The sequence below is a fragment of the Passer domesticus genome, chromosome 10 (assembly GCF_036417665.1).
Source record: "Passer domesticus isolate bPasDom1 chromosome 10, bPasDom1.hap1, whole genome shotgun sequence".
Taxonomy (NCBI): Eukaryota; Metazoa; Chordata; class Aves; order Passeriformes; family Passeridae; genus Passer; species Passer domesticus.
In genome coordinates this window covers 22,691,523-22,704,617 of record NC_087483.1, presented here as the reverse complement: position 1 = coordinate 22,704,617, position 13,095 = coordinate 22,691,523, and the positions used below count along the sequence as shown (strand labels likewise).

The following is a 13,095-nucleotide window of genomic DNA, read 5'->3' as shown; positions in this document are numbered from 1 at the left end:
AGTAGTGCCTTGGAACAGCACAAGAAGCAAGACACGTGAGTTCTACTAGTAGATCTGGCAAATGTATTTAATAAATACTAGACTTCCAGCTAGAAGCTTTATGCAACAAAAACCTAAGAATAAGATCATGGCTGTTATGCAATGTATTACAGTTTTAAAAATAATTATTACAAACAACAGCAACTTTTTCAGGCATTTAAGAACAGTCTGGAATCAACCGAATCCAGTGCAATTGTACATGACAGTCTGGATACCTTATGGCTAAGCTCCTCACTGACTGAGAATGCTGCCTTGTCTTCCTGGTGGCCCGTGGACTACCATGAGAAAAAGGTATTACAGAATTTAGATGTTCAGGCATAGCAGTTACTCTGAGTATTGACAGAGCCTGTACATGTATATTTGGGGAACTGTCCATTGAGTTAGACTACAGTGTTAAAAAAAAAAAGTGTTACATAAATCATACAAGAATCTATAATGCTTAGTAAAGAGGAAGAGCAATTTATAAATAAAGAACTACCTAGAAAGACCTAGATATTACCTGGAATATATACATGAAATCCCTAAAATTAAAACCACAGTTTAATCTAGTCACTGTGGGTAGAAAGTTCTGGGTAATTTTGTGATGCAGACACATTGCATCTCATATGAGCGAGATGATAGATTTCACTACACAGTAACTGCAGCTCCTGTGTTGCAAAAGGATATTTATGGTCCTGCTCTCTATGGTGGTTAGAGCATCCATCTCTGGGGAGCAGTCAGTAAACAGAGAAAATTCCCTGAGATTAAAAAATAGTGTGTGTATAGGAAAGGATAATTATTTCTTTTTAAAATATACCCACATAGATATTTTAATAACACTTAAACCCAGAAATTGAAAGCACAAGTCGAAAAGGTTTTCACAGCCAAAGCACACAGCGTTAAATATCTTATTCACTGCCTGTCTCACTCGATGGAGATCATAATTACTATCAAGTTAGTATGAAGCCTGCCAAATGTGCCTGACTTCAGGGCAGCGTGCTCCTTTGCAGCCATTTTCTTTTCAGAATGACTAATTATCTGCGTATGATTAATCAGATTGGGATAGTTCAGAGTGTGAATGTTGTTTCTAAAAAAATAAAAATGTTAGATAGCACCTTAGTGGTGTATCAAGCAAAAAGGGACTATAGAGTTGTTAAATTTCTTAAGGAGAGTGACATATTGATCCCCTGCCTTGGATCGATTCAACTATAATTCTATTATTAACATCTTTACGGTATTTTTAACAGTCACCTAAAAACAAAAGAACTCAAAAAAATTATCCAAGGATGGCTTTTCCCCCGTGGTGTGGCTCAGGTAGGACTGGACAAAACACAGAATCCCTCATTTTCAGAGTGAAAGAAAAAAATAATACCTGTAAATCAGAAAGCTTAAAAACCACAGCTAACAGTTGACAGTTGTCAGTCAACATTTTCCAATAAAATCATATCATAGAACATTTATAATTAACCTAATTATAAAACATACTAACATAGGCTGTATCAGAACAGTGATTCATAACAGTTCAAAAAAACAGTATGAGAAGCTAATTGAGATGTGTTTCTCAATTCTATTAAAAAATATTTTTGACAAGTTCAAATACAATACAGAGAACACCTCAGAAACTGGAAAGATACTTTCAATGAATGAATAAGTGCTTAAACACTTAAAAAATAATCTATACATTTTCAGGCACTAAAAGATACTAAAACTACACAAATAAAAGTTGCTGCTTAGGAAATAACTCACTGTAAAGCAAAAAAACATGCTAAACATATTTGAGTGACCAGTAAAATATAAGCATAAAAGGAGACAAACAGTGCAAAATGGTAGCCAGGTACAAAGTCTGCTATTGGAGATAAAAGGAGTCCTTCCTTTTTAGTTAATCTCTGAATTTGAGCTGAAATTAGCAGGTGAAAAGAAGTGAACTGGAGCTTCTTGTTCCAGACAATGAATGAATGGTTGAAACACCAAGTGAACCTGCCCAGATAAACACTGTCCCCACAGCCAAGACACCACTGTCTCAGCTCTCACAGCCAACACTCAATCTCATTATTAGCAGCTACCTTATGGAAAATAGTGTGAGTCACTAAGTATAAAGTGTCATGGTATTACCTCAGTATTAAGACTATAATCTCATTTTGATACTTTGATACTCATTTTGATCTCAAAAAACACATACTTTAATTTAGCGAGATATGTTACAACTGTCTGGATGTGCAAAGTTTGCAGCTGTAATTACCTGTGATCACACACACAGGAGAAGCCATACTGGGCCAGAGAAAGGATTCAGTCAGACTAGGAGGTGGTCAGGAGCAGCCACCTGAAGAGAAAAAAACCAACACAAGAACATGTGATATTTCACCCCTAATACTCGCGTAGTTTCTGAATATTTTCAGCTCGGGAGATTTTCTCAGTGGGTTGTGCTTTATCTACACCCATTAACTTAGCATCCTTCCAGTTATAAACTCCAGTCTCCCCTTGATTGCATGAAAACCTGTGTTCATTAAAGCCTTTGGAAAGGAGTTGCAAAGGCCCTTTATCCACTGCATGAAGTTCCTCTTGCTTTAAACTCCTCTCTCCCATTCCTTTCACATGTTCTTGCACTCTAAGAGACAGCAGTGAGTCTGCACATACCTTCTTGCTAGCAGTTGTGGTTTTGTAGATCTCTGACACAGCTGCTCCCCTTGCCTCCTCTCAATGCTATCAGGCCTCCCAGCTCTGCACAGAAGCTGTTGGTTGTCATCTTTGCTGCCCTTCTCTGGACTTTTTCCAGTTCTAAAACTTCAATTTTGCAATCACATGTCAAGAACTGCACCTAATTTTCAATGTCCTGTTGCATCATGGCTTTATATAGTAGGATAATTAAGCTTTCTTTTTGTTCTCTGTCCTCTAATAACTTTTATAACTTTTATTGATTTATTTTTTTTAACTACTGCCAAACACTGAGATGATATTTTCATGGAACTATTTATCTCACTTTTCAGTGGTAATCATCAGTTCAGGCACATCATCTTCTGGATGAAAAAGGCTTTTTTTCCCCAGTGTACATGTACTTTACATTTATCTACTCTGAATTTCATCTGGGTAATTTTATTACCCACTCACTTTGGCAATTTTTCACAACTGATCCTCAATTATTACTACATGGAAGAACACCACACTGTCACCAAACTTCTCATGTATTTTCAAATAGCACAGATCTCCCTTTTGGTACTGTTAATCCTTCCTCAGACCTATGCTGATGTTCCCTTCTCTCCTTAAAATAAAAAAAAAAAAGTTTCTATGTGGGGTCAGCCCCACTTTGACTCGCAGCAAATATCACTACAAAAATGCATAACCATTTTGACATTTTATGTGCTGGTCATCATCTGTTTGTGCTAAAGTTATCAAAAAATGTTTAGGGAAAATTCTGATCCCTGACACTGGTTAGCCCTTAAATTCTCTTGGCTACTTTGATTACAGTTTTATTTTTAGTCTTTGGTATTCAGCCCTTCTTACATAGTTTAGATACAGCTTTGGTTTTCTGAATGATCTTCCTTACTTCTAGTAGCTTTTTTCACGTTGCTCATTAGCCATGCCAGGGTCTTTTCACCCTTTCTGAAGTCTTTCCCAAAGGATGGGGCATGCTCTGCTGCTGTGTCCCTACTTCAGAGACCTTACTTCCTGGAAGAATTTAATTCTTTTAGTGGCCCATTTTAGCTTCTTTTTAGTGGGCTTCCCTGTTTTCACAGAGTTGTTCTTTTTGAAGTCAAGCATACTTGTGGTGGATTTTTTGGCCTTTGTTGCTCCTGTGGGGGGACTGAATTGGAGTACATTATGGTCACTGTCACAGAGCAGCGGTTCCATTGTGAGACTCCGAACCAGATCCTGCACATCACTCAGGACACAAACAAGCTGTCACTCACTGAGGTCTGCTTGTTTAGGGAGCTGATCTCAGGCCCCCTCTCTGCGTTGCTGCTCCATCAGCTCAGTCACAGGTGCATGGCTCTCTCAGAGGATTTGCACGTGGGTCTGTCAGAAATGGGATTAAGGGAACTGAATTGTTGCTTCCTTTAATAATCTATGCATTTAATAAATAGAACACAGACACTGGCTTTCAGAAAGGTGTGACTGTTGAGGTAATTGTTACATGCACATCCTAACAAATACATTTTTCCAATCTTTGGAATTCAAACACTAGCCACCTTAAAAATGGAGACCCTTGATCCTGAGCACAGATAGTAGCAACCAAGGTTTGGGACAAGGCAAGAAAAAGAATGCTATACAACTGCCACAAACAGCTCATTTGAGCTGACAGACAAATCACAGACAACACATCCTCCCCAAAACTCCAAATAAAGAATTCACTAATCAATTTTAACACAAAATGAAGTTAATTATTTTAAAAAAGGACCCCCGCACCAGAGGTTTGCTCCCATCTCTTCATCTTTCATGAAAGACAGAGCTCTGAAGTTCACCAGATGCTCCCATGTAACTCTGTTTTGTGTGTGGCTGGTTTCCAGGCCCTGCCAAGAACAGTAGCACCATATATGCTTAAGACACAAAGGAAAACAAATAATCTTGCTGGTGTGTGAAGGTTTGGAGACCTCTGTGTACTCTTTCACTGCACTCCTTAGAGAGTCAAAGGACTTTTGAGGAAACCTAGGGTGTCTTACACATGATTATTGTTTTACAATACAGCACTTATTTACTTATGTGGGCTCCCATTGCTATGCCTTGGCAATGGGTCTAACTGAAGCTTTCCCTACACACTCTGTCCCCTCAGCACTTTTTATCTGGTACTCATAGCTGTTTAGTTCCCTGTTTGCTCAGTGCAAGGCAGAGCACCATCTGTCTGCTCTGCACTACAGTAACAAAACCTTAGGATGTTCATTCTCCTTAAATTAAGAGCTTGAGTGTTACTGTGAGCAAAAACATTTTGTTAAAATATGGCATTTGGTGTACCTACCCAAAGATGCTGATTTACTGAAAAACTTCCAGCAGTGGGATTCATGCATGTGACTGACAATTGTGGATTTCTTTTAACATCAGTTTCTGTCTGTCATACCTATGTCGTTACAAAATAACAAAGGGATAATAAAGTGCAATTGTATATTCACAGTTTGAGATTTCTATTGACAGATCTTCACACTGAATGCTTCTACAAGAAAGTGTGATTATATAGCTCTCTGTTAAAAGAGCTGAAAATCTCTCCTTTGTTACAACTCTCTCACACACCATTACTATCATTTGGAATATTTTAAGGGATGTGTCAAAGTTGACAGGTCCAAATTTGGCCTCTTCTCAACCAATTCATATTTGTAGATTTGGAATATCTTCCATATAGGAAAAAATTCCAGCAGCCACCTCCAAGACAAGGGCTAACTCCTCTAAATGTAGGTCAGCCAATAAGCCAGAAACAATCTCCTCTTCTGTCCCACAAAATGCAGGTTTATGTTCTGCACTATCCCTCCTCTTCTGGCCTATGTATTAAGATGATACTGGGCTGAAAAATCACTCTGCTGACTCATTTACCTATGGGATAGAGGGTTTATTAGTTCAGCTTGTCGCCTCTAACTTTCCACAGCACCCTTGAAAGCTCTATTTTATTACCACCACATGAGTGCTCTACCAGAGCTTTACTTACAACTTTCAGAGTAATCTTCTGGCTTCTCTTCTGTTACAGATCATGTTGCATGGGATTAACAATGACAGATAGTTAACTTCTTGGATCATTGTTTTCTAGGCTGCAAATTTGCTCAATAAAATTTTCTCAATATATGAGAAAGCCAGGTGGTTCTTTTTATCTGAAGGAATCCTGAAGGAAAAGGAAAAGGATATATATATGATTAAATTATATCTGTTGAATTTTGCTTCACGCTACTCCAAAAAGATTCCAGGAATGAACATTTGTGTCAGTAAAAAAAAATTACTTAGAGATATTAAAATTTTTACTGCAATAGCATAGGACTGCAAATCTGCTGTTGGATTGTAATTGACAATAGAAAAAGTATAATTTTAGGTCAGAAAAATGTTTAAATCCCTTAGCTATTTTAGGAAACAAAAAAAGAAGAGAATGTAAATTCATAGAGTTGGAATGCTTGTCTTCTCCTCACATTAACAATCCAATAGAAATATTAAAAAAAGATTCATTTCAATGCAGATGCCTAACATAGGCCATTAGACAATAATCTCTTGTGGTCTCAATTTATTAGACAGCTGTATGCAGAATACTAACATTTGGATCCAAGCATCCTAAAGTATTTGCTCTAAACTCCTAACCCATCTTAACTACTTTTCCTGCAGACACATATGAGTATTTTAAAGTGAAATAACAGCAAAGGACAAAGGGCAGCTTCCTTGATCCATCTCCCATTTCCCCCATCCTTTTGGAAATTTAACAGAGTACACAATGGTGATCTGGAGTTCCTGGCCATAAGATGTTTCAAAGCCTTTCAAGCAAAAAGGCAACAAATCCAGAAGCACACCTTAGTAGACTGTTGGGCTTCTGGGGAAAAAAAGAACAACAACATTTCTTTTTGTCCTTTCATTTAGCCAGCTCCAAAATATTTGCCATAACCAAAACTGTAGCAAAACAATAACAACAAAATACTATACTGCAGGTAAGCAAATAAAGCATGTATTCCTTCTAAACCAGACTGGAAATATATTGCTTGATTTGACAACACAAGGTTACAGAAAATCAGGAGTAATGTCTGAAAATTTATTTCCCATCCTGAGCCTCTGCATCCATTGCTTGCTTCTTTTGCTCACCATGCAGTAATTTTGTGTCTTGGCTGCACTAGTTATTACCTAACACTCCTTTGAACCTTTCAGCACATCAGGGAGGCTTTCTAAAGCAAAGCTTTAAGTAGAACTTATATGTTAAAAAAATATTTTTCCCAAACTGCAGGAAAAAGTCAACATTAACCAATTTTTTTGTGTGTGTGTGTGTTTAATGTCCCAATATCTGAGTTAAATTTTCCTCAGGTTTTCTTTTTTGTCTCTAACAACTCTATTTTGTAGTGCCAAATGAAACTGCAAAATAAGATGGAATCTCAGGAACCCACATTTCCCTCTAAGCCCATGTGTCTAGGTCTGTGCATTTAAACTCTGGTAACAGCTTTTTCCTCAGATATGCTGGTCACTATTTGGACATGCAAGAACGTGTAAGCACCTCTGTAAGTGAGCAGAGAATATTTCTCTAGAAGATTTCACTTGTTTACTTTGGCAAGTGTGGAAACATTTCCTTTGTACCCTTGTGGAGATTCTCCTTTTGTACACAGTTCATTGTACATTGTCTTCCTTTTTGAAAAGACAAGTATTAGTCAACTTCACAGCTTTGTGACTCTGGCCACATCAGGTGGGAACTCTCCAAGTACCATGAAGAAAGACCATAATGGAAATAGCCACAGATAGAAACAGGGAAGCAACAGAAACCATACAAGATTCTAAGGTTGTATTACTTTTCCCACATATTCCTTTCATGCTGAAATTTCCAGTGAAATTTCCTTGTAAAGAAATCTCCACTGGCAGATAGCAGGTGAGGAACTGGATGCCTCAGAGTTGGTGCACAAACTAAAGTTCACAGTCTACCTCCAACGTTAAAGGAATCAATGGCTTTTATGCTGGCCTTTTAAAAATTTCTTCTCCCACTGTGCAGTCCAGGGAAAAGACACATATCCTATGACTTCCCTTCTCTGAAATATCAGGTATTCAGTCTCTCAGTGAATGCTGCAGATTGATCCAAAGTTGGGTTCTTACAGCACTAAACATCCAAAGCAAATAACAAAAGTGGAGGCAAACACTACAACATGGTCATCTTAAATAAACAGCATCAGCTGAAAACTATTAAAACTTTTACTAATCTCTACAGTGAAGGCATTGCTGGATTAGAGAATGAAAGTAAATGGAAGAACAGGAGTATCAGGAATAATAATATCATCAACAAAATTAATTACCTTTAACAGTTCAAAGGAGTATAATTTCTCTGTTTTCTCTTCCATGCTTTTGAGAATACAGCCAGCAAAGTAGATGCTGTTATAGTCAATATTAAAGCCATGCCTCAGGCCTAGAAGTATCCAAGCAGGTATTTCACTTTAAGCACCAGTCCTCTCAGGAGACCACCCATGAGATCTACCACACCCAAACTTCTCCAATACCAACTGCTTCAGGGCTAAATGTTTTTGGTTTTGTTTTAGTATTAACTTGAATAGCTTCTCCTCTTCCAAATCAAGAGGAACAATACAATTGACTGAAATAATATGTGATGTTACTCATTAGTCACCTGAATATCAATCTCATGATTAATAATCAGAAGAGGTTATCACAGACCAAACTTAAAATACCTCTACAGATTTTAGTATATTTATCATTTCCATTGTTTCACACCTTGGAAAAAACAAATATTCCTTTTGTGTGTTTGGCATGACCTCCCTTTATTGCTTTGCCTTTAAGCGCATTTAAAGAAGAGAGGCCACTACAATGCCAAAAAGGAAATCTCTTCTGTTTTCACAGTGCTGAACTGTGCAGTACAAGAAGTGGGAGAATAAGTTTCCTAAGTTTCATCCTAAGTTGTTGAAAATCTCAGTCCAGCCAGAAAACATCCTGTAACTTTTTGCCTTTTCTGCCACGTTTGCTTTGCAGGTGCTGAAGGTTTTCCAAACCTCATAAAGTTAAGTGAGGCCTTCAAATCATTTCTCACTAATAACAGAGAGGATTTCAAGCCATGACTTGAAGATTCTGGGAGTTATCAATTTCTTTGCCATTGACACTTATTATCTTTGCCCACTACCTTTTCACTTATTTTTGTTTTTGCTCCAGCAAATCCTGTCCAAGAATGTCTGCAATTAACTTTACCTGGCTCAACCAGGCAGTACTGAAGAATGTACAGAAATAATAACTATTATTTTTGAGTTTGTCTTTAGCATAAAGGCAGCAAAAATAAATCTGTATATCACAGTATTTCCTGTGATATTTCATGTCCAACAATTCAAAACAGAATAACTAGTGTGCCAAAATCCCTGTAATTGCAACTATCTCTCTCTTCCTCTTGAAATGTAGGTTATAATACTAATAGTTGGTACCAGAAGAATAATCAGTTACCTTACACATTTATAACAATGAGTGATAGCTATACTACATTAAATAAGTGTTTTGTTCTTCTAGAAAACATGTCTAGATTCGATCAAGAATAGATAAAAAGGATGTCAAAAATTCAGAATTGACAAGATTCCTATTGAAGGGTTACCATTCATCATTGATTGAGCTTATCGAGTTACTCAGAGGGTGTGCATGAGTTATAGGGATTCTAATACTTTCTTTGTTACACAGTTCTACTCAAAAGAGACTTCACTGATTCTACTACAGCAGTGGTGCAAAAACCAGCCATGTGAAGGAACCAGACCCATTGAAGCACAAGGATTGTTACAGCTACAGACAGTGGAGCACAGGAGATAGCGAAAGCGACTGCAAGGACTTGGACCATTGCATATTTCCCTGACAGTTTGATAACCTTGGCAGACAGAACAGCTTATTTCCCACCTTCAGCCTTTCTAACCAACATAAGTGGTTTTCCTTTCTCCAGAAAGACAGGTACATAAAATTGCAAGCCAGCTATCTTAGCAGTAAGAATAAAGACAACCTATTCACAAAGACAAGCAGCAGAAACACCTCTACACTAGTGGCAAAAGAAATACTACGTTAAACTCTTAGGGGAGTTCACACACTAATACCAATCACTGTACTTGTGTGTTTTTAATACACTTAGTTAATCTGATGAGGAGTCACTTAACAGACAAAGTAAAAATGTGGAAATAAGCAGCACTCACAAATACATGGACTTGAAACTGATCTTAATTTTTTGGTAATACAGGATTATTAACACTGCAAAACTAAAATGCAAACAGGTATTTCAGCAGGATTACCTTATATAGCATTTGTAACAGTGTAGTAGAACAGTGCATTCTCCTGACACTGAAGAGGTAGTGAAATGCAATATTAAATTATTGTGGCATCTATATGCACATTTTCTAATATGAATGGTGTATCATAAACATAACTCATTTTATTACTGCATTATTATATTGAAATAATATAACATGGTCATAAATGAACAGAAATTATGTTGAATTTCCTGCTCTATTGAAATACTCTTCAAGAAGATCAGAATTAAAATAGGGACACTTAGTAAATACTGCAGCAATGGTTTTATTCTTTGAAAAGTGTCAATTGTATGTGAAAATGAAACTGCAGATGCACTTCAATATTTATCACGCCAGGTATTTCAGTCACACTGTAGAAAATAGCCATATCAATGGCAGAAATGAGGTATGAAGTTAGCTTGTGTAGTGGATAAGCTGGCAGGAAAAGAAAAAAATTGCAGTCTATAAATCTTCAAATGAAAAATACAATATAGGGCTTCGTAATACCTTATCATGGAGATGAAACTATGAACTGGAGGAGCCAGACAGAAAAATGAATATGTTTAATCTGCCCTTTGTATTGGAAAACACGCTACATAATTCAGACACATTACAGTTTTCTGGCTGTTTATATAAAATGTGTTAAGATAAACTGTGAGTAAAATAGATGTGGATAAGTAAGCAGAATTGTCTCAAGATTAAAACAGATTCTGAAAGACGGGGTCAATTAGTTCCTTTCTTGTTCTTGCCAGTAGCAGATAGTTATTTCTTGGGCAAGTCATTAAACTCAGTTTTAACTCCTTGATCTCTATAACAGATATGGTGTTATTAGGTCCCTTTCTGGGATGTTATGTGGTTTAATGGTCTTAACATTGAGGTCCTTGGGTGTAGAGTTCTGTATACACACAACTATTTCATTTTGACAGATGACAGCACCTTTGAGCTTAAGCTGCAACTCACTTCCACTAACAAATTATTTTTCTTTATAGATCTGGATTGGTAAATGGTCTGGCTTAAAAATAGCTACATTATTGTTTTGGGGTTTTTTTTCCTGAATGCATGCAATATGGCATCCTTTTTTATTAATCTAATTGTCAAAGGAAGAAAAATGAGGACAAAAGTAAGGTGCTAGAGAGTATGCTTACAACATAGAATTGAGTGGGATGCAGAGATTACAGAATTAACACTACCTAAGCTCATTACAGAAGCAGGACAAGCCAGCTAGCCAGTATACTTATCCAGCCTTCACCGTGTTGTTCTGAAAACTCACTGAGTACTCTAAGGATTCACTGTTTCCTATCAGCTCAGCTGGTACTACCTTGAGGAATCAAACTACTTATCATGGCAAGGGCTTGCCCAGTGCAAATTAGTCTGGAAAACACTAGAAGCAAACCTTTAAATAACCAGTCCACTTCTGAAACGGAAAGAAATTGGTTGGAAATTTTCTCAACCACTACCAAAAACTACAAAACATAGATAATTGCTTTTCAGATGAGACAACATAGAAATAAAAAAGATAATTTGCCAGAGGCCCTCTACCATGATCCTCTTTGCACACCTTAGAGAGGAAAATTATCTTCTCAGATGATAAAGAAATCAGCCTGATATCACCAAAAAGAAAGTATCTGAAAGATGCTTTAAATTATGAAATTATTAAACTAAAGCAAGTGAAAGGTGCTGAAATATGACACCTCATTTGCAAAACTGAAGTAGTAGAGCAGCATCTGAAGAAAAATTTGATCAATTGTATACAGGCAATACAATAAATATTTTTATTAAGAATTAAAAATGTGTAGTTATTTAACATGAATGGTATAAATGCAGGTCAGAAGCCAGCTGGATCTTTCAGAACAGAGCATTCATCCAGCAACAAGTGTATCCTATTCATCAAATAAAGAGACAAAAGTAATGCTACAGCCTGATTTTCCGTGCCAAAGCACTTCGCACTCATCACACCCTGCAACACTGTCACCCTCCTTCAACAGAGCTGTCAGGTCCAGCAACAAGGCCATGCAGCAGAGCTGCTTCAATTGCAAATGAAGGGAAAAAGAAAGTGGGGAACTGGAGAAGCTCGTGTTATGTTTGAAAAGAATGAATTCTTACTTTCCCCCTTCTCTACAGAATGTAAGAATGTGCTGCTGAGAGGCCTGCAAGGACATTGCCAAGTTCAGCATTGGCAAACATAGGCTTACACTGTAAACTGCTAAATTTTGCAGAAACAACTATTTGATCTCCACCTTTTCAGGGAAAACTATTTATTAGGAAAGAATAAAATGAAGGAATGAAAGAAACAGCAAGAGAGGGAAACCCAGAGAAATAATAATTAGAGTAGAATCAAAATGAGAAATGAGATGTTTTCTCTTTTTAAAAGCAACAGCCACAATGTTATTAACAGTGAAAAAACTGCCAATAGCACTGAGCAGAATTTTAGAAAGGAGAATACAGACTAAATATCTGAGAAAAGAGATGCATCAGACTATGCAGTGTCATCTTAAGTAAAAGAGTGAAACTTACAGTTCTCTTATTTGAAACTATGAGCAGTAGAAAATGTACTTATCCTACAACAACGTTACAGGGTCATCAGAAATAGCTCTTCTCTAATTAGGATTTTCTCTGACCAAAGAGATCAGATGCATTAAAGCAGGGCAGCTTAATATTTGAAAGCACCTTTCAGTGTCAGTCATTCTGCAGAAACCATGTGAACTTGAAGCTCATTGACAGCACTGCAGGGGCTCACACAGTGCATGACACTGCTTTATCTGTAGAGGGAAAATGAAGTACAGCCAAGTGACGCATTATGCCTTTCTCTTGAAAAAAAAAATCACAAATTAAATTATTTTCATTTGCTGCACATGTGTTTTCATATCAGCTGGGTAAGATAATATTTACTAACGTACAGCACTTATATCTCATGCAATTTGGGTTGGGCTTTCTGACACTTTCAGCAAAATGTTAAGCTTGCTTCAACTGCAGGAAATGCAAATTTTAGCTTTGCCTCTTCCAGTTTGGATTTTAGAGACATATAACTAACTTTGAGAGTTTGGGCATAGTGCCCATTTTTCACTGTTACTTTATTTTATGAACATGAGTGGTACAGCCAAATAATGAAAACCAATTATATTACCTTGTAAATTATAGTAGTTTAAAAAATAAAATTATCAAGAGAATGTAACAA

At 36.9% G+C, this 13,095-nt stretch overlaps 1 long non-coding RNA gene across 1 annotated transcript in view; it reads right to left on the bottom strand.

Annotated features, from left to right (window-relative positions):
* Window positions 1–13,095, bottom strand: part of LOC135308860 (uncharacterized) — a 45,877-nt gene that overhangs the window by 18,933 nt on the left and 13,849 nt on the right. The window contains exons 6-9 of the long non-coding RNA XR_010369225.1: window positions 5,645–5,815; window positions 4,967–5,065; window positions 3,924–4,029; window positions 2,258–2,338 (exon numbers count right to left, since the gene is read on the bottom strand). This is a non-coding gene — a long non-coding RNA (uncharacterized LOC135308860). The remainder of the gene's footprint in view (window positions 1–2,257; window positions 2,339–3,923; window positions 4,030–4,966; window positions 5,066–5,644; window positions 5,816–13,095) is intronic.